General features: G+C 46.7%; 1 long non-coding RNA gene across 9 annotated transcripts in view; it reads left to right on the forward strand.

Annotated features, from left to right (window-relative positions):
* Positions 1 to 605: 605 nt before the first annotated feature.
* Positions 606 to 20,876, forward strand: part of LOC125167633 (uncharacterized) — a 29,124-nt gene continuing 8,853 nt past the window's right edge. For 3 of the 9 annotated variants that reach the window (XR_007152856.1, XR_007152855.1, XR_007152850.1), the window contains exons 1-4: positions 3,028 to 4,956; positions 6,641 to 6,806; positions 13,552 to 13,976; positions 18,716 to 18,809. This is a non-coding gene — a long non-coding RNA (uncharacterized LOC125167633). Of the gene's footprint in view, positions 764 to 3,027; positions 4,957 to 6,640; positions 6,807 to 13,551; positions 13,977 to 18,715; positions 18,810 to 20,876 lie in introns of those variants that run through there. The other 6 variants (XR_007152857.1, XR_007152858.1, XR_007152852.1 and 3 more) reach the window with 6 other exon arrangements.

Consider the following 20,876-nt stretch of genomic DNA (forward strand, 5'->3'; position numbering starts at 1 on the left):
GTTTATATATACAATGGAATACTACATGGCAATGAGAAAGAATGAAATACAGCCTTTTGTAGCAATGTGGATGGAACTGGAGAGTGTTATGCTAAGTGAAATAAGTCATACAGAGAAAGACAGATATCATATGTTTTCACTCCTATGTGGATCCTGAGAAACTTAACAGAAGACCATGGGGGAGGGGAAGGGGGAAAAAAAAGAAAAGTGACTGATTCTTGATTTCAGCTCAGGTCATGATCCCAGGGTCATAGGATCGAGCCAAGCCCCATGTCAAGCTCCACGCTGGGTGTGGTGCCTGCGTAAGATTCTCTATCTCTCCCTGTCTCTGCCCCTTCCCTTCTTGTGCTTTCTCTCTCAAAATAAATAAAGAAGCATTAAAAAAATAAAAACAAATAAAAAATAAGTAAATAAAGTGCAATTGCGTTGTGCCTGGAGGGGAAGCAAGATCAACTGCTCTGAAGCTTTGAGTTACTTGTGACCTTCAGTGTAGACAGAAACTGTTTTAATGATTCCATTAATTTACTTATTTAACCAGGTTTTTTAAATGTTTATTTATTTCTGAGAGAGTGCAAGCTGGCGAGGGGCCAAGAGAGGGAGACAGAGGATCTGAGGCAGGCTCTGCGCTGACAGCAGCCAGCCCGCTGCGGGGCTCGAACTCACCAACCATGAGATCATGACCTGAGCCGAAGTTGGACCCTCAACCGACTGAGCCACCCAGGTGCTTCTAACAGGTTTTTCTGAAGTATCTACTATATGTCAGGTAATATGAAAAACATAGGTATGGTACGTTAGGGGGTTTATAACTTCGTGAGGGCCAAAGATAAGTAAAGAAGCAATTGCATTATAATGTGGTAACGGCCATGGTAAGGGTGGCATAGAGGATTATGCAGAACACTTACCCCCCTCACCTGTACGTGGGAGGATGTCAGGGAGGGCTCCCTGGGGAGGAGGCCAGGCTTCGGGGATGGGAGGAGAATTAGCCGGACAGAGGAGGGGAGGGGGCCAGCACATCGGGAGGGAGAGTACCGCAGGAAGCAGGAAATGGCGAGTACAAAACCTTGGAGGGGAGAGAGGGGATGGCATATTTAAGGGACGCAGATGGTGAAGGTGCAGAACTGGAGGCAGACGTGGCAAGAAATGAAGCTGTGGGCCAAAATGGACCAGCTCGTAAGGGGTCTTAAGAGCCACATGAAAGAGTTTGGATTGTATCTTGAAGGCAAGGGGACGCTGTGGGAAGTGTTTCCAACTGGGGCGTGATGCCCTGTGAGTTTAGAGTGATGAGGGCGGTAGCCCTGGAGGGAATCGCCTGGGAGCAGAGGCAGGGCCGGAGGAAGAGGACTGCAGGTGACCGCGGTCACAGCGAGGTGCTGGTGTGGCCTGAGCTGGGTGGCGGTGGGCACGAAGGAAACGGGCATACCCTGGAGAACCGCAAGCCTGCCAACAATCCTCGGAAGCTTGGTCTCTTACAGTCAACACAACCAGCTGCTTTCTCTCCTCTCACCTCCGGCCCCCTTCCCTCACCTCTTAGCTGTCTCCTATGTCGCTGAGAAAATAGAAGCCACTAGAAAGGATTTCTCTGCCCCTCACCATCACACCCACCTGCGTCTGTGCCCATCTTCCCTTTCTCCACTCCCGAGGCCTCCTCCCATCACAAGCCAACGCCCATGACAGCCTGAAATCCTGGGCTGGCCACCTTCTCAAGGACTCTGCTCCTTTGAGCGTCTTCTCTTCTGCATCACTGGTGTCTCATTCTCCCTCTGTCTCTGTCTCTCTCTCTTTCTCCTCCTTCCCCGATCCGGCTCTGTCTCTCTCTCCAAGCTCCCTCCTCTGAGTCCTTTCACATTTCAGCCTCCCTGGTCCCAAATGGTCCAAGCCCTTTCCTACCTGAGGGCCTGTGTGAAAACTGCTCCATCTGCCTGAAAAAGATCTTGCCATTTGTACCGGGTGGAAGAGTGGCTCCCAAATGATCATGTCCACCCAGAACCTCAGAATGTGACCTTCTTTGGAAATAGGGTCTCTGTAAATGTGACTAAGATGAGGTCGTACTGGATTAAGGCATCCAATGACTAAATCCAAAGACTGGTATCCTTATAAGAAGAGGAGAGGTCACACAAAGATAGACACAGAGGAAAGAAGGCGGTGAGAAGATGGGAGGCAGAAATTGTGCCAACAACCACAGCAGCTAGGAGGAGATGAGGGAAAATTCTTCCCTAGAGACTTCAGAGGGAGCATGGCCCAGCTGATATCTTGATTTCTGACTTCTGGCCTCCAGAACTGTAAGAATACCGTTCTCTTGTTTTCAGCCACCCAGTTTGTGGTCATTTGCTATGGCAGCACTAGGCATAGGGCTGACTTTGTTCTTTATTGAAACTAGTTCTCTCAATTTTTTTCTTTGTTGAAACTAACCCATTTCCTCTATAGCCCTTGTCATGAGAGGCGATCATATATTTATTGGCTCATTTTTGTCTCTTTCCCACATTAAATTCTAAGGGGCAAGAGGGCAGAGATCATATCTGTTTGTTCACCTCTCTAATACTGGTCTGAAACCAGCTCTGTGTTCAGTAATATTCGGTGAATGAGTGAAACAGTGAATGAAAGAATGAATGAGGTATATTTAGACTGTAGAATGGACTGGATTGGTGACTGGCTGGATAACAGGGGAAGGGGCAGGGATTCCAGGTTTTGGCTGGAGTCAGGGATTCGGGTGGCCTTCACTGGTCTGCAGAACACAGGGAAAGAGCAAGTTTGGGGAAAATAATTAGTTCAGTTTTAGAGTTTTGAGTCTGAGGTGCCTCTAAGGGCACTCAAAAATAGAAACCAACTAGTATCCCCATTTCTGCCTGCCCAACCCCCACCCCACCCCTGTTTATTTGTAATACAGCAGCCAGGGTGAGCCTCTATTTTTAAAAAAAATTTTTTAAAGTTTAGAGAGAGAGCATGTGAGTGGGGAAGAGAGGCAGAGGGAGAGAGAGAGAGAGAGAGAGAGGATCTTAAGCAGGCTCCACACTCAGTGCAGAGGCCGATGTGGGCTCGATCCCATGACCTGGGATCATGACCTGAGCTGAGATCACGAGTCAGACACTCAACCGACTGAGTCACCCAGGCGCCCCAGGGTGAGTCTTTAAAAACATGGGCAGATGACATACCTCCTCTGTTCATCGCCTTCCAGTGGCTCTAACATACTATTTATTTTGCTTCTTTGTTTATTGTCTGACTTCCCCTACTCTAGTGAAATAGATGCTCCATGAGGGCAGGGCTTTTTGTCGGGTTTTTTTTCACTACTGTGTATCCAGCACCTACAACAGTGTCTGGCAGATAGGAGTCTTCAGTCAGATGTTTGTTGAATAAAGGAATGAGATTCCATTAGGCATCTGGATTCATGAGTCTGGCACTCAGGAGCGGGTTCTGGGCTGAAGATGAGGATTGGAGGCCACTGACAGATAGAGGGCGCACGAAGCCGCCTCCGGAGTGCCTGTGATCTCCCACTTGCAGGGGGGAGAGTAGCAGAAGAGGAGCCCCAGGGAACATAAAAGAAAAGCAGAGAAAGTGGTGCCCTGGAAGGAGACTGGGAGGCAGCAGTCCGTGTGGCATCAGACGACCAAGGCGGGCGAGCCCGGCAGGGAGGAAGTGGTCCGTGGTCAAGTACGACTGAGAAGAAGCAGTCCAAGGACAGCAGCTTCACCAGACGGTAGAGGCACCCACCCAGTTTCAGTGTGGAGGGGTGGGGCAGGGGGGTTGAGCAGCTGGTACGGACAGGTCTCCAGGAAATCAGGCTGAGAAGGAGAAACAGGCCGATTCCTGGAGGAGGGCCAGGCGTCAATGTAATGATTGGACAGAACAGGGCCGGCTTCAGGGCGGAGGAGAAGGAGCGAGCAAAGAGAAATTTGTGGACACAGCTGAGAGACTGCGGTGCCTGACGTGGCGGGGAGAACAGGTAAAGAAAGTGGAGGAGGGGTGGCCTGGAGATGAGCGGCAGCTCATGACAGCAAGGATGCGGTTCTTGCTTACACATCTGTAATTAGATCGGAGTTCGGCCGGTCTAGGTTGGGTACAGCTGGCCTCGGTTCCGGGCTCTTCAAAGTATCTCATCTCTCTGGGCCCAGCAGAGTGTGTTCCTCTCGTGGCAATGGCAGAAGCCAACAGAGAAAGCCCAACCCACAAGCACGTTTCTGGCCTTTGCTGACATCCCATTTGCTAACATCCCACAGGTGAAAGCAAGTCACTTGGCCAAGCTCAAAGTCAAGAGGGGAGGCGGGGACGCTCTGCCCTCATGAGGCCACGGCAAGGCTGTGAATGGGTATTTCTGCTATGGGGGTGGGGAGGAGGTGAAGAATGGAGGCAATAATGCAGCCTACCAGAGGACGCTAGCGTCACCATTTTGATTATCCTCACCTCATCCAAGCCGTATGTGGTTCGATTTGCTGTAGCTCCCAACCAGCCTCCCCACCTCCGAGTGATCCTGCAAGACTCCAGACTCAGCCTCCTCACATGACATTGTCATGATGTCCCTCCTCTTTCCAAGCCCTGCCGGTAAGATGAAGCCCAAAGTCCTCAGCCAGGGATCCAGGGGCTCCAAACCCAACGTGTGCAGGGTGTTCCCATCTCTCTCCAGGATGGACTCTCCACTCTGGAGTCTAATTCTACTCCTTCTCCTCAACCCTCCCTTTCTCAACCGCTTCATCACTTACCTAACGTACCCCCCCCCACCCACCCCCGCCCCGTGAAGCTTCCATGTCTTCTTCCCAAACCCGTTTCTGAACTCCTACAATTAAACTTAAATACAGTGACTTGAATTGTGAATATTTTGTTTACATATTTACTGAACAAACAGTGTTTTCTTTCAGCACCCACTTGTCACACAACTAACGTGGGGTTGACCCATTATGGCTGGGCGCTTAGTGGAAACCTGGTAGTCTTGCCCCCGAGGAGTTTCCAGCTGAGGACTAGAAACAGGTGGGTCAACGGGTCAATTGCGATGCGAGAAATGCTACCCTTGGGGTGAGCCTGGGCTGCCATGGAGTCTGTGTGAGAGCACCATCACAGATTTAAAGGAAATGGCAGGCTTTCCAGAGGAGGGCGAGATCCGGATGATAAGGGGCTCACCAAGCCCCTTGGTGAAAGGTTACGGTGTCTCAAGCAGGGAGAACAGCATGGGCAAAGGCATGGAGACTTGAAGGAATGTGGTGTGTTTGGGGAATAAGTAGGTCTGTGTACCTCACAAGTAGGAGTGAGGGCTGAGTAACAGGGAGAAAACGTGGAATGGTAGGTTGAGGCCATCTACTGAAGGCTCTTCTGTTCCACCCTCGGGAATCTGAACTTTAATAGGGGAGGTTAGGGGCTGCATGAGGGCAGAGAAACATATGGGGAGTGGAAGGGCCTCCCCTTTCCGTCTGTTCTCAGGGCCACCCGATAGTATCTGGCCCCCTTGATGACAACCAGGTGCTAAATGTATAGTGAGAGCCCTGTGCCCTCCTACAGCCCGCTTCCCCCTTTAGGATGTCTCAGCCCAGACCTGAAGGGGCGTCTTGGAGATGGCGTAGCACTTCCCCATTCGCAGACAGCCCCTGGAGTCTCTGTCCTAACCACCTCCCAGGGTACTGAACAGAGACTCCCCAGCTGCTGTAGGGCTGCAAGGCCCTCTTTACCCCTCCCCTGCCAGCCGGGGCGTGCAGTAGCCTCTGAGGCCCTGTTAACTTAGAACTGATGACGGTTTGTGAGTTCTAGCCCCGCATTGGGCTTTCTGCTGTCAGCGCAGAGCCTGCTCTGGATCCCCTGTCTCCCTCTTTCTCTGCCCCTCCCCCACATGTGCTCTCTCTCTCTCTCTCTCTCTTAAAAATATATAATAAACATTTAAAAAATACGTCAAGCTCTTTCCTTCCTAAAAAAAAAAAAAAAAAAAAGAATTGATCTTCACTTTCTCCCTAATTCGGAAGCACTCTTTTCTCTCTAAACTGAAGTTTGCTTCCTTATATGTCGGTCTTGAGCACATTGGGTGAATCCATTACTCCTCTTCTGATAGTACTTTCCATGTTTTACCAAACTCATGGCCTCCCCCAGTCTTGTCCGGGTTAGACACAACTAATCTCTTCACACCCCCCGCCCAAAAAAAGTAGTCTCTGCAGGTTCATACCACCCATCATCGTGGTGACCTCTGGGGCCATGGGGTTAAAAGGCAGTGTTCCTCTTGAAAGGCCGGCTTCCAGAAGTGGGTTCAAAGCCACAGGTGTAAGCTGAGCAGCACAAAGCCTGAGCGGGCAGTGAATTGGCCCCTCCCTTTGCCGGCCGCTGCATCAGATCAGCAACCCTCAACTGAACCCACTGAGCCACAGGCATTACCACTACCTCATTCTTATTTAAATAGCAGAGAGCCAGTTTCCGGGTCCAATAACGAACATGGATGAGGTTTGGAGCCCAGTAGAATTTGAATCCAGACTTTGGCACCTATTAATTTTGTGACCTTAGGCAAGTGATGACTTCCAATGAGCCTCAGTTTTCTCATCTCTAAAGTGGAAATACTGATAACTACCTCTACAGGATTGTGTGAATGTTAAGTTGCATAATACAATAACAAGTGCTTAGTAAATGTTAGCCTCCGTCCCTTGGCCTTTTCTACTCACTGAGCCTTTGCTTCTTCAAGGGTGGCTCTGAGACACAGGGAACGTGCCCTGTCATGGGCATGAGGAGACTGGGATTCTGGTCCCGACTCCTTCATCATAGCATGAGAGCTGTGAATTCTGTTCAACACTATCCTTGGGGCTAATGCGCACATCAGATACAGTGCAGGTAAAAGCGTCTTTAAAAAGGTAAGTACTTAATAAATATTAGAAAATAAAATATTATTGGGGCCCCTGGGTGGCTCAGTTGGTTGAGTGTCCGACTTTGGCTCAGGTCATAATCTCGCTGTTTGGGAGTTCAAGTCCCACAGTGGGCTCAGCGCAGAGACTGCTTCAGAGTCTCTGCTCGCCCCCCTGTGCCCCTCCCCGGCTTGCACGTGTGTGTGTGTGTGTGTGTGTGTGTGTGTCCCCGCATGTTCTCTCTCTCTCTCTGTCTCTCAAAAATAAATAAACATTTAAAAAAATAAAAGAAAATATTATTTATTTTTATTTGGTCAGCAGGTATTTAAAGTGCACCTGTTGTGGGCCAGACACTATACTAGGCAGAGACAATGCAGTAGTGCGAAAACTAACAACGCCCTCCCCTGTCACACTAAGGTTTTGAGGAGACTGGGTCCAGCGGTCCAGTGCCCCCATTTATTCATGGGGTTGGAGAATCTTTTCTATCCTTCTCTTTATAGACAGACCCTAGTAGACTTCAGCTTGGCTTTTCAGGCAGACCAGCCTCCATTCTGAAACGAACTCCCTATCAGGCTACTTTCTAGGCTCTGATGAAGCCACCAGCAGATGTTATGAATTCTGTTCTTCCAAAGACCCAAGTTTGAATAGCGACTCCGCCATTTTCTAGCAACCTTACCCAAATTCCTGAATTTCCCGGAGCATCACTTCCTACCCTGTAGAATGAGCACACGACTCACATGGGACTATTCGCGTGGGCAAGTATCAAGGAGCCCAGGTGCTGAATTATGTAGCAAAACTTTGTTTAGCTTTGTAAGAAATTGCCAAACTGTCTTCCAAAGCAGCTATACCAGTTTGCATTCTCACCAGTAATGAATGAGAGTTTCTGTTGCTCCACATTCTTGCCAGCATTTCATGTTGTCAGTGGTTAGCTATTCTAATAGGTGTGTAGGGTAGCTCGTTTTTTATGTTTTATTATTTTCTTAATGTTTATTTTTGAGAGAGGTGGGGGGAGAGAGACAGAGTGCGAGCAGAGGAGGGGCAGAGAGAGAGGCAGAAACAGAATCTGAAATAGGCTCCAGGCTCTGAGCTGTCAGCAGAGAGCCCGATGCGGGGCTCAAACCCACAAACCACAAGATCATGACCTGAGCCGAAGTCAGATGCTTAACGGACTGAACCACCCAGGTGCCCCAGTGGTAGCTTGTTTATTCTGTGATGGCATATGATGTTGATCATCTTTTCATATGTGTGTTTGCCATCTGCACATCTTCTTTGGTGAGGTGTCTATTCAGAACTTTTGCCCATTTTTTAGGCAAACTAGATGTTTTTCTATTGTTGAGTTTTAAGTGTTTTTTTATGTATTTTGGATACAAATCCTTTACCAGATATGTATTTTACAAATTTATCCCAGTCTATTTAACAATGTGTTTTGTGGAGAAGTTTTAACTTTAATGAAGTTTAACTTATTAATTTTTTCTTTCATAATCACACTTTTGGTGTTGTATCTAAAAAGTCATCACCCAGGGGCGCCTGAGTGGCTCTGTCGGTTGAGCATCCGACTTCAGCTCAGGTCATGATCTCGCAATTCGTGGGTTCGAGCCCCACATCAGGTTCTGTGCTGATGGTTCAGAGCCTGAAGCCTCTCTCTGCCCCTCCCCCACTCACTCTCTGTCTCTCTGTCTCCAAAATAAATAAACATTAAAAAAAATTTTTTTAAAAAGTCACCACCCAACCCAAGGTCACCTAGATTGTCTCCTATGTTATCTTCTAAAAGTTCCATAGTTTTGCATTTTACACTTAGGACAGTGATCTATTTTCAGTTAATTTTTGTGAATGACATAAAGCTGTGTCTAGATCCATTTTTTCTTTTTTTGCACGTGGATATCTATTTGTTCCAGCACCATTTATTGAAAAGACTGTCCTGTGTTTTGCTTCTGCTCCTTTGTCAAAGATCAGTTGACTATATTTGTATGAGTCTATTTCTGTGGGTCCATTCTGTTCCGTTGATTTATTGCCTAGCCTCATGCCAATACCACCCCGTCTCAATCTACTATAGCTTTATGGTAAATGTGGAAGTCAGGTAGTATTAGTCCTCCAACTTCATTCTTCAATACTGTGTTGGCTCTTCTGGGTCTTTTGCCTTTCATATAAACTTTATAATAAATCTGTTAGTATTCACAAAATCACTTCCTGGGATTTTGATTGGGATTGCATTAAGTCTATAGATGAAGTTGGGAAGAACTGACAACTTAACAATATGGAGTCTTCCTATCCATGAGCATGGGATAGCTCTCTATTGAAAAATCAAATCGTATTTGATTTCTTGTACCAGAGTGGTTTTAGTTTCTTTCTTATAGATCTTGTATATATTTGTTAAATGCATACCTAAATAGTTCAATTTTGTGTGCTAGTGCAAAGAGTGTTAACATTATATTGTTCGTGATAGAAAGTGAAAGAATTTGCTAAGGAGGAGAGTGATATCATACATTTATGTTTAAGAAGATTGTTCCAAGAGTATGGAAGACAGATTCGATTTGAGTAAAATGAAGGTAGGAAAACCAGTTAGGAGGGTTTTTTTTTTAATGTGTATGAGTGGAATAAAGACCTAAACTGAGGAAGTGGCAGAAGATATGGGGAATGGTTAGTCCAGCTCAAGAAATAAGGTAAATGGTAAGGATCTTCTTTTCTGAAGGATGCCAAGCAGACAGACCTTCCAACAGCCTTGTTTACTATTCACCTACACTAATCTTGATATGCTAGGGAAGTAACATTGAAAGACCAAAATGGCAATGTTAACTGCCTGCCTCAGCATCCATTTATCCCCTGCCTGTTTTCCTGCCCCAAACAATCCCAATTTTGTTCAAGTATCCTGCTTTCCCACCTGACCGAGTATTACAAGGAAAGCCAACCCTAGCCCAAACTCCAGGGGTGGCCTGATTGGTCTAAGGGTGACCTCACCTGCCTCACCAGGACTGGGTCAGAAATGGGCACATGGGCCAACTCTGGCCAATGAGACAAAAGAGAGAGTCTGCTGAATGGGGTGGGTACAGGGGCTGGAAAAAATGTCCTCCATCCTAAGCAAAAGTCACAAGAAGAAATAGTCTCCTGACTTGTTCTGAAGGTTGTCCTATCTCTGTGGCTCCCAGAACTTGAATAGCCATATTGCTGTCAGCCCAAAGATGGGGCCAACAGTGAAGATGGTATAGCATAGACAGAGCATCGCTGAGCTCAAAGAAATCAAAGAAACCACCTCTCTTCATTGTTTAAGGCAGTTTGAGGTGGGATTTCTGACAGTTACATCTGAAAGCATCCCAGCCGTTACAACTGCCCTTATTCGGCAACTAAGCTAAAGGAAGCTTGCCTGCTATCCATCTGCCCCTCTGAGGATACTGAGTTTTTTGTTAGTTATACCTAACTGAAAGGTTAGGTCATACCCTGGGAGTAAGACCTTGCCTGCTTGTTTATTGCTCTGTCCCCCACATTGGAACGTGACATTTAGTAGGTTCTTAAGAAATATCAAGTGAATCAGTAAGTGCATGAAATACTCAGGAGCCAAAATTTGAATGACATTTGTCTAGCTACTCCCCATTTCCACTTTGTTTCCTCCCACCGAGATTTATCATTATTGAGTCTTGATTGAGTCGTAAGGCCTCTGACAAGTGCCAAAGATTATAGCAAGAAATAGCTGTATCAGAATTGCCTCTGCATTTACTGTATGAAAAGATGATCAAACACATGCTATGATGCTTTTAGAGTTCCTATACAAAGTCCCCTAAAATAGACTTAAGGCCAGAAAAAAAGGCATACCTCCTTCGTTCCGGTAGGTTGTATGGATTATCTAATTGGGTATCCTTTTTTTGCCCTGGCTGCCAGGAAGCTCAGTACCTAATCTGAAGCTAAATCACAGTAACTCTATTACAGTTGACAGTCAATGCTTGCTTCTTTCTCCTTTCTATGGAAAAAAAGCTTTGCTTTTCTAATTTTAGTTGAATGAACTTATTGTGTTTGCCTTTATTGTAAGTTGCTTCAAATCCTTTTCAAAGAGAGGTGTGTATAAAAAAAAAAAAAATTAACAGCTCAATTCTAAAAAGCCATGCAGAGCCCGAGTTGGCACCACTTGCTCTTTGTAATAGCCTGGGAGGGCCCCCAAAGTAGCCTAGTGCTTTATCTTTACAAACACATGTCAGCCAGAGCAGCGGTGCTCACCAGAGATCTCGGGAGACAAGGGCAAAAATCACCCGTCATTTTCTACTGAATGGGTGTCTGGAGGACCATTCAGGCTCCTAGCGGCTGGATTTGGTGGGGCGGATTAACGTGGAGAGCCCTTGGAAAATCAGCATCCACCCTGCCTGCACTAGCTATTGTTCCAGAGGTGAGTTGTTCTGTCTAGTTTGGAAGATAGAATCTCTCTCCTGCCTGGTCCCCAGCCCTGCTGGCTTTGTTCGCTCAGGGTCCTGTGCCCTTTCCCCTACCTCTGGGCCACAGGCCTCTCCAGCCAGCCCTCCGTGCCAACTGGCAGAGGGTGCTCTTGTATAGCAGATCTGACTCCCTCCCCACGAATGAGCTCCTGGTGCCTTCCTGTTCCAGCCAGACTGCCTCCACCAGCTGGGGGCCCTGAAACGCTCACTTGGGGCAAACTGGCCTAGATCGTGCCCCAAAACACTGCCCAGCCGGCCCCAGTCCCCTTCAAGCTTGTGTGCCTCTCTCTGCACCCCAAATTCCCCGCAGGTAGAACAGAATGAGGCTGTTTATGGGGGACAGAGTTTGGTTTGCTGATATCATATGTGAGTGTTGGCGGGGGTGGCGGAGGGGTGGGGGGGGGGAGCGAGGAAGCACGCATGCGCAAAGGCACACTGCCCTCTCCGAGCTCTGCAATAATAGATTTCATGATTTAATTGGAAATTTAGTAAATCTGCTAAAACATTTAGTGGTTTAAATTTTTCCTGTTCTGCAAAGAAACAAAGGCTTCTGGTTTACCCTGTGTCTTTCAACAACTTTAATTTCATTTGTAAATTGCGGATGGAAGTAGCATTTCCACTCGATTGCATACTGGGCATTAAGAAGACAAAAACCTTCATTGTTTGCAGCCCTTGGGGTTTTTTTTCAGACATTAAGCTGTAGGTGGCATTCTTTATACTTGACATCAGAGCACTTTTGTCAGGCGTTTAGTTGACAGGATTTACTGCCAGCCCATCCTAGGTGTGGGAAGCAGAGAAAACAAGAAAATACTTCGTTCAGGTGGGCAGAGAGAGGAGTGCACAGGCCCATCAACCCGATCCGGTAACCGCTGCTTTTCAAACTGTGTAATTAAAGATCTTTAGAGTTCTTCGAAGGGAATTAATTAGTAGAGAAAGGCGGTTTTGTTTACAGTCTTCATCATCAACATAATCAAAAGCCAGCCTAGATACTGGTGGCAAATTGGACTGGATTCTTCAAAGCCAAGGGTGCTTCGTGCAGAGCTTGTTTTCAGAGGTCTGTTCCATCCGTGCATGCGTTAACTTGCCCTTGGGCGGAGGGGAAAAGAGCGGGGGAGCAGCGCGCTGGGGAGGGGAAGGGGAGAGGTACTCTGTATAGTCAAAACATCGGTGGCCCGAGTGGAGTTCCCATCACCAATACCCACCTGTGTGCGGTGTGTTGGCAGGTTGGGATTAGTCTTCAGGCTCACCTGTCCAGATGGTTTGTCCACGGGTGACTGTGTTTTCAGGCCCAGACCAGTGCACCTGGGATGCCCTAAAGAAACCATCTGGTAATGGTAAAGAAACCAGTATACTGGCCTGGTGATATCAGAATACCTGGAATACTTCATAATAAATGCAGATGGCTGGGTTCCACTCAGACCTACTGACCCAGAGCCTCCTGGGGTGGGACTCAGGAATCTATGTTATTAAGTCACTACCCAGGTGCTTCTGTTATGCAGCCAGGTCTGATGTGCAGAAGGACTGGTCTAAGCCATTAGGTGGTCTTTTAGTGAAAGGGCATGAGCATGAAGAGGGGAGAAGGGCAGGGGGACCCAGGAAGATTACCCTGGGCCAGAAAAGGCTCATCACAGGGTGTTAGACCCATGGCCTCTGTATATAGACTGAAGCTTGTGGGAAGCAGGGTCACTCTTGGCAAAGTGCAAACAAACCCTCACCTTGAACGATCATCCTGTAAACTCAGCTTGAGCAATGGAGGCCATTTTCCAAGCCAAGAGAGACTGTAGGGCAGCTACAGCCCTATCGTTCCCCTTCCCTCCCAAATCTCAGTTCATGGTGCCATGGAGTGTTTGCAAGGAACAGCAGACTGAAGGGAGGGGCGGAGTTGGTCAAACGATTATCCAACTTGTGAGAAGTGGGTCTCAGTCGGAACTGGGTTTTATAGGCCCAGTTTCACCAGATGACCTTGGTGGTAATGTTCCAGACTCTATCTTGCCCGAGCATGAGAAGAGTTCAGATGTCTCCCTCAGCTGTCCCAGATTGTGCCTTTACTCTGCAATCCATACGTACCATTTAACCCTCATAGGACATCTAGGCCTCGCCTTTTACTTTAGTTTCATTTTCAATGGGAAGTTTATATTGTAGGGGTGCCTGGCTGGCTCATTTGGAAGAGCATGTGACTCTTGATCTCAGGGTCATTGAGTTCAAGCCTCATTTTCTTAAAAAAAAAGTTTATGTTGTAAAAGTATATATATATATATATATTTTTTTTTTTTTTTTTTTAATGACTAGTGGTGTTCAGAGTGAGGAGTGAAAGCTCTCTATGTAATCTTACCCTTCAGAGGTAATCCCTTGTTTTCAAGATGCGGACACTACTGTTGGGAGAGGTGAAACCAATGATTCTGTGGCAGAGCAAGGACAGGGGTCCGTGATCCCTCTGTCCAATGCTCTTTCCACCTACTCCTCTTCGAAGGATGCCTCTACCAGCACCCCAGGTCCTCAGAAACTTTTTGATGCCATCGATAAGGAGGTGACTGACTCATTCCTCACGCGTCAGTAAAGGTGATCGCACACTTTTCTGGAAGCCTGAAGCCATGCCTCCAAACTCGATTCTTCCGGATTGTAGGAAACACACCCCGTGGCCGATTCGTCCTCCACTCCTCTGGCTTTGCATCCATCAGTCTTTCTTCACAAGGCTTCACTTTTCAGAACCAGGTTCCCGGAGGTTATAGATTCGCAACAAAGAAAGCAGAACTGAGCATTCTCGGTAAGGTTGGGTCGGCTGGGGTCTTGTAAGCAGATCAGCCGTGGCCATCTTGGGAAATGCCCCAGGGAGAGAGCAAACAGGAGAAGCAGGCAGTGCTAGGGTCCCCTAGCAGAGCCCACAATGCTGTGCTCTAAGAGTTCCCCTAAAGGCCTTTTCACTTTGTCCCGGTATTCCTGGGGATGGAAGCCTGCCTGTGGTTGTCATATCCTTCTCCCACCACCATCTGGCGATGGGGTAGGGAGGGGGTAGGGTGTAGAATTACATATCCTCAGCTCCCCAGTAACAGGGGCGGGAGGGGAGGGGTGGGCATCCAGAAGCAGTGTGGTTATCTTGAGTGGCTTTCAACAACAGGAGCAAAGTGAAGTTTATGCCTCAGGATGTGTTTGTTTTCTTCAGTAGGGCCCCACGGACAGTCATGCTCGGCCCAGTTGTCCATATGTGCAGAGCCGTCACAGGACAATAACAACTTTCATGACATAACCTGTCAGTTACGAAGCATCAGGCAGGTGCCGGCCACCAGGCTAGGTGCTTACACAAATCATCTCATCTGATCTACTCTAGCAGAGGGCTCTGTTACCGTCTCGGTTTAGAGATGAAGCAGTCGAGAGTCAGAGAAACTAGCTGCCCAGAGAGTCAGGTTTCCAACCCAAGTTGATTTCGTTGCAAAGGCTGACAATGTACAAAATGTAAATGCAGGCCCGATGTCAAATCTTAGCCCATGCCTTCCACAGCCTGAGACAAAGCTGAGGGAAGAAGACAAGGTCAACTCAAGTGAGGACTGGGTCCCCCCCACCTTACGCCAACAAGTGGCCGCTGAGCAAGGCTGCCCTCTTGTTGTCGTGGGTGGAACTTTGGGGGACACCGTGCTACCTGAACACAGGATAACTACACATTCCCCTGGAGCCAGGAATCTGTTATCCTACCTGGTTGATTTATTTATTTTATGTTTAATCCCTTTTTCCCCTAGAAAAATGATCTCCTCCTCTTTCGACACCCTTTGCCAATAGTTCTGTTGACTGCAGTGACGTGTAAGTGACCACAGCAATTGATAAAGAATGAAGGCTTCCGTCAGATGTCAGAATGCAGAGGGAAGCCGAGGTGGCACTAATCAGGAGGGATGCCCAAGGTGGCCGAGAGCCCAGAGCGTGTTTTCTTTTCCTTTCACCATTTTAAAATTCATGCCAGTGAAGCCAGGTTCATGGTGCACCCCTCTGAGAAACCCCTTGCTTCTTAAGCTTAGTCTGCATTTGCCATGCCATTGTTGGAAGAGACCTTAATTTTCATTCTTTTCTCTTCTCTGGGCCCCTCCTTCTCTCCCTCCTCCCCAAATGTTTTAGCATCTGTTAATCCCAGTTGGAAACCTTAGCAGATAAAAGTCGTGTTCTGTGTAGATTGCTTCCAGAACAAATAGGGGGTGGTAGATAATTTAGCATTCAGTTTCAGGACAGCTTAGGGTGGGGGCTGTAGAGGCCAGCACCTCTTCCTTCTAAGACATCCAGTAAAAGCAAAAGCAAAGTAATTCCCAAGCTCAGATGGAATGTATGTAGATCAGGTTCATTTCCAGAACGGCTGCTGCCTGCATTTAGGTGATATTAGAAGCCACCATGACAGCAAAGTAGTTTTATGCATAGCGGCTTAGCGAACACTCTGAGAACTAGTTTAGTGAAGCTATCAGGTTGAAAAATACCAAGTCACAAAGTTTTAATGAAACTAAGTGTGGATCAACGTATCATAAAGAGCATCCAGGACGACTTAAAAGATCCATGGGTGGAAATTAGAATGGATCTTCGGGATTTATTTGGCAAAGCCCGTCTATTTTGACCTTTTTTCCGTTTCATATTAAGGCTACTGAAAGTGTGTTTTGTTTGGCTCGGGCTGAAGGAGGACAGCAGCTACTGGGGCTGTTACACCAAGGCTGTCACTGAAGTTTAGCAGCAGTAATTGACTGATAAGGGCTGGGCATCAAATAGCAGAGAGAAAGGCCATCGCAGATTGTCTTGCTTTATTTCTCTCTGCACTTCATTTACATCTTAAGCCATATTGGTGATCCAGATTTGAATAAAGCCACAGCCTAAGCCGCGATTAGATCTCAATAGCTTGGATTTTCTATGAAATTGCTGCATTTTTACTAGATGTATTTAGAAATACTGGTGAAAACTGACACCTTGGGTAACTTTATCATTTAAAATGGTGCTTTGGGTGGATAAAAAAAAAAAAAAAAACCAACCACCACTAAAATGGGGGTATTAGTCGCCAGGCCTTTGACTCAAGCAGTGTCAGGGGTTAGCATCATACAAAAGCCAGCTGAGCACGATGTGGGCAAGAAAGAATGCAGATAACTCAACCCACCATCCTTCCCCTAAGCCCACTCTCCCCAAAAATGTTAATCGAAGCAGTGATCCCATAACCTGAAGAAAAATAAGGAAGGCAAAAGGAATGTATAATGCAACAAGGAGCTTTTTTAATGCTGAGATTTTTTTTTTTTAATCATGAAGCAATATTTTTAACTCTAAGGTTAACCTGCTAATCCTTAAGCTGGTGATATGACAGTGTCAAATGTGATGGGATTTTGTGATTCTCATTATTGTTATGTATTGTTCTTTCCGTGGCATTCCATATTAATATTTATAAATGCCCTTTTTATAGAACCAGGAGGACCAAAACCCATTATTAAATTTTTAAAATGGACAAACCTCGCATCCAATATAGTTGATTACAATTTAGAACAAAAAGGATTTCGGTAGTAATCCACTTCTGGTTTCTCGTGGTTGTTGATTTTGTGTGGACAGCAGAGTTCCTGATGTTATTTGAACTAACAACGACAGCAACAAAAACCCTACCGTTTGCCCAAAGTAACATCCAAATGACAGAGACTAACAGAATATTGATTCTGCTTCACAAGAAGGAGGTGAAAGGCACCAAAAGCAGATAAGAGGGCACAGTGGAGAAAAGGTGTGCGTTTAAAACGCTTAAGTCACCCACCCCGAGCAAGGGCAAAATGAAAGAATTGATTTAAATTTGAAAATAGAGGGAGGTGGTTCATTCAGTTGTTTTCAAGTGCCTCATTTTACTTGACAAGTGGCCTCTGAAGGGTTCAGTAGGCATCCGTGTGTGTGAAAGAGGAAGTCTCTGTAATAAAGAGAGGCAAATCAGTCATCCCAGAGCCTAACCCTAGAGGAGAGTCAAAATCGACAGCCCATCTACCCAGTGCACTCTCCTTTCAGCACCATGGGATGCAAGTAAACATCCCTTAGTCAAAAAGGAAGGAAAAGTCTCTCAGCTCAGGGACCTTACTATGTCTCAGCTCTGAGTAGCCAAGAATAGTCTTCAGCCCCAGAGAGGAATATTCCTCATGGAAGGAAGATGTTTTATGGCCAACTCGCCCTACCACTCCCTCTGCCTCAAAAAAAGAGCCTAAATAACTCGGCACAATTAGCAGGAGTGTGTATGCCCAATTGGCTGGCAAAGGGAGTGGCTGGGTGGCCTAGTTTTGTAGAAGAATAACCAGGGAGGAGAAAGGGTAACATCTCTAACCTGGAGCAGTTATGACAAACCATTAGAAACGTCGCAACTCTATCCCTTTGGAGAGAATGTGTTTTCATGGTCGTATTTTTATTCTTGTTTATAAAAATCAGTTTTTCCCAACTCAGTATCCAAAACCTGGGCTTCAGATTCAGACCCAAGTGTGAGTTCTGGCTCTTCCCCTTCAAGCTGGGTGATCTTGGCAAGTTACTTTATCGAATTTCCTTGATAGGGAAACTAACCCTACTTCATGCTGTCGTTGGGAGAGCCAAATGTGATGAGTGTAAGTCGTACGGGCCTGGCCCAAAGCAAGCATTTGAGAAACAGTAGCTCTAGTTAATAAACATATCTACAGTGTAGGAGATTTGAAACTCTGGTTGCTTATTTGTGGATAAATTTCTCTCTTTTAGCGTCTCCTGGTTTGGGAATTACAGCCATGCGTATGGATCATTGAAACTATAGGTTTCCACATGCAAAAAACAAACCAGGTGGGGTATGTGGGGGCCCAGGTTGCTGGAGAAATTCCAGGCTATGTTTAGCCTTCTGAGATAAAACACGAGGGCATTTATTTTTAAACACATCTAAGGTGTTTTCCAACACCAATAAGGAAAGAGGAATCAAAACTGATGCCTAGTGGTTCTGACAGTTATTCCATTATAGTGCAGTTATGGCCACAGAGGTGATATGTTGGCTCCCAGCTGAGGAGTATTGTATGTTCGAAGCAGCAATGGAGTAACTCAATTCCAATGAAACCCAAGTTTGGTGAAGCAATGAGAAGGCTATTCATCGTGACCAACCTTTAGAGAAACTGGCCTTGCCTTCTGGGGAAATATGTCTTACGTTTCAAGCATGTGTAATGGCCTGGTTTTGCAACATGGTGTTAGTTCAGAAAGTATGCTAAGGATGCAGCCTTCTCAGCCCTCTCTAAAACTTGTCAGCCTACCTCTTCTTGAAACCCCCAGTGCCCTCCTCTCTTTAGGTGTCTTCATCTGAACTCTTCTTAGAGGGAGTGCTGAGTGATTGGAGAGATGTGCTTGGGGCACCTTCTCCTGCTTTCCATGGGGGACCCCAGGCTTCTGGCTATGCTTTTCTCAGGCAGTTGGGACCTAAGCAGCCTCATGGGTCTCCCCTCCCTACCACCACTCACTGCTCCCAAACTGTTCTCCTTCCACTGACTTATCAAGCTTTACCTGTCCCCTGTTCCATTTTTTTGGCAGACCCTGAACGAGCAACCTGGTACCCTAGTAGAAAGCTCCAGGAAAGCTTCATTAGAATTGAATATATGCATTCAGCCATTGGCACTGGCCTAACGTAAGTAATAGTGACTTCTTCCCCACAGATAACATTTCCTTTACGCCAGACAGATTTGGTGCCCTTTCCCATGTGGACTCAGGCCACCTTTTAGTTCCAGCTGTTATTGTGGCAACACCTGTACCCAGATGTAGCCTGGCAGCCCCTTTCCTCCTGCCTCAGGGCTTCCCCCACCCCACCGCCAGTGGGAGCCAGCCCAGCCATGCCCACACACATGCATGTCCGCGTGGGCACACACACACATACACGCACAGACCTGGAGGTGTGCTGGAGTCAACACTCCAACTTTGACCAATGGAGACAAGAGCCCATGGGTAAAACTCCCCTCTCCCGTGCCTTTCACTCTCCCTCTCCCCTCTCCCGTGTTCCTCAGAAGCTCCGCCTGAGGGACTGACCCATGTGACCACAGTGGTAGCCACTTCCCAAATGCACCCCTGGATTGCCTTTCCCTTCCTCCTTGTTTTGTTTCCTGGTCCCCCCACTCTAGATCCTGGGGTTTACCTCTCAAAATAAACTACCTGCACATAGACCCTCATCTCAGACCTTCCGTTTTGAGAGAACCCAAGGCAAAACATCCTTTCTAACAGAGGACTTCTTAAGACCCTCTTAATCTAAGACAATACATGTCCACAGGTAGAATCTCTGGGCTGTGGGGTATTTGTTGAGAGACAGTGCTCCTCCTCTCCCTTCCCATTGTTATCTAGGCATAATCGCTTATGGCTTTTGTCATGTTTGATTGTCATGGCCTGCTTATGTTTGTCTCCCAACACACCGAATTCAGGGACGGCATTTCCTCTGTCTCCATGTGCCCAGCACCAAATCTGGCATGAAGTTGGTGCTTAATAAACATATTCTTCCTTTCTCTTTCTTTCTTTCTCTTTCTTTCTTCTTGTTTAGATTTATTTATTTATTTATTTATTTATTTATTTATTTTGAAAGAGAGAGCAAGCGGGGTAGGGGCAGAGAGAGAGAGATGGGAGAGAAAGAATCCCAAGCAGGCTCCACACCACACAGCCCAATGTGGGGCTCGAACTCACAAACCAGGAGATCATGACCTGACCAAAACCAAGAGTTGGATGCTTAACCAACTGAGCCACTCAGGCTCCCTTAATAAACGTCTTCTTTTTTTTTTTTTTTTTTTTTTTTTTAATTTTTTCAACGTTTATTTATTTTTGGGACAGAGAGAGACACAGCGTGAACGGGGGAGGGGCAGAGAGAGAGGGAGACACAGAATTGGAAACAGGCTCCAGGCTCTGAGCCATCAGCCCAGAGCCTGACTCGGGGCTCGAACTCACAGACCGCGAGATCGTGACCTGGCTGAAGTCAGACGCTTAACCGACTGCGCCACCCAGGCGCCCCAAAAAAACGTATTCTTGATGGATGGAAGAATAAATGAATGAGTGAATGCAAGAGAACCATGGTTGTTCCCTAACACTTATCATAGTTATTCACTCTACCTAAACCACATCTACATCCCCCCAAATACAAACGCGATATAATATAAAATAATCTAACAGAATTAAGGGACATTTCAGGGGGAAAAATGCTCATGCGCACACACACAAGGAATGCTTTTGTCATTCCTGTGACTCTCCCCCTGTCATCATTCTGGAGCCTCTTGTTTTGTAGCCACTGAGAACTGACCCCAACTTGATCCCTTTTTTCTGCCTTCCTGGGTGATCTTTTAGATATAATTTGGATCTGCATAGACTTCCCTTCAGAGATTCCTCCAGGGGATAAGGCAGTCATATCAAAAACTTCAGGTCTTCTATGAGTTTTTAGGATCACTCAGAGCTGGGGTGACAAGGCTCATAATCCCCATATTTTACCTGGATCCCTATAGTAAAAGACCAAGCCATCTTGGCACCAAGAAGAGAAACTCATCTTGAAAGGCATCTCAGGGTGCCAGCAAGCTCTGTTCAAATTCCGTTACCCTCTCTCTGCACTTCCTGTGCAACTGTGATGATTTTTCTCTGCGACCTGTATATTCCACTTGTGGTGATGCTGAGCCCAGCAGGAGGGGAGGCAGGACCTCTGTGGGAGAATGTAGTGAGAGTGATCACACAC

The sequence above is a fragment of the Prionailurus viverrinus genome, chromosome B3 (assembly GCF_022837055.1).
Source record: "Prionailurus viverrinus isolate Anna chromosome B3, UM_Priviv_1.0, whole genome shotgun sequence".
In the NCBI taxonomy this organism is placed as follows: Eukaryota; Metazoa; Chordata; class Mammalia; order Carnivora; family Felidae; genus Prionailurus; species Prionailurus viverrinus.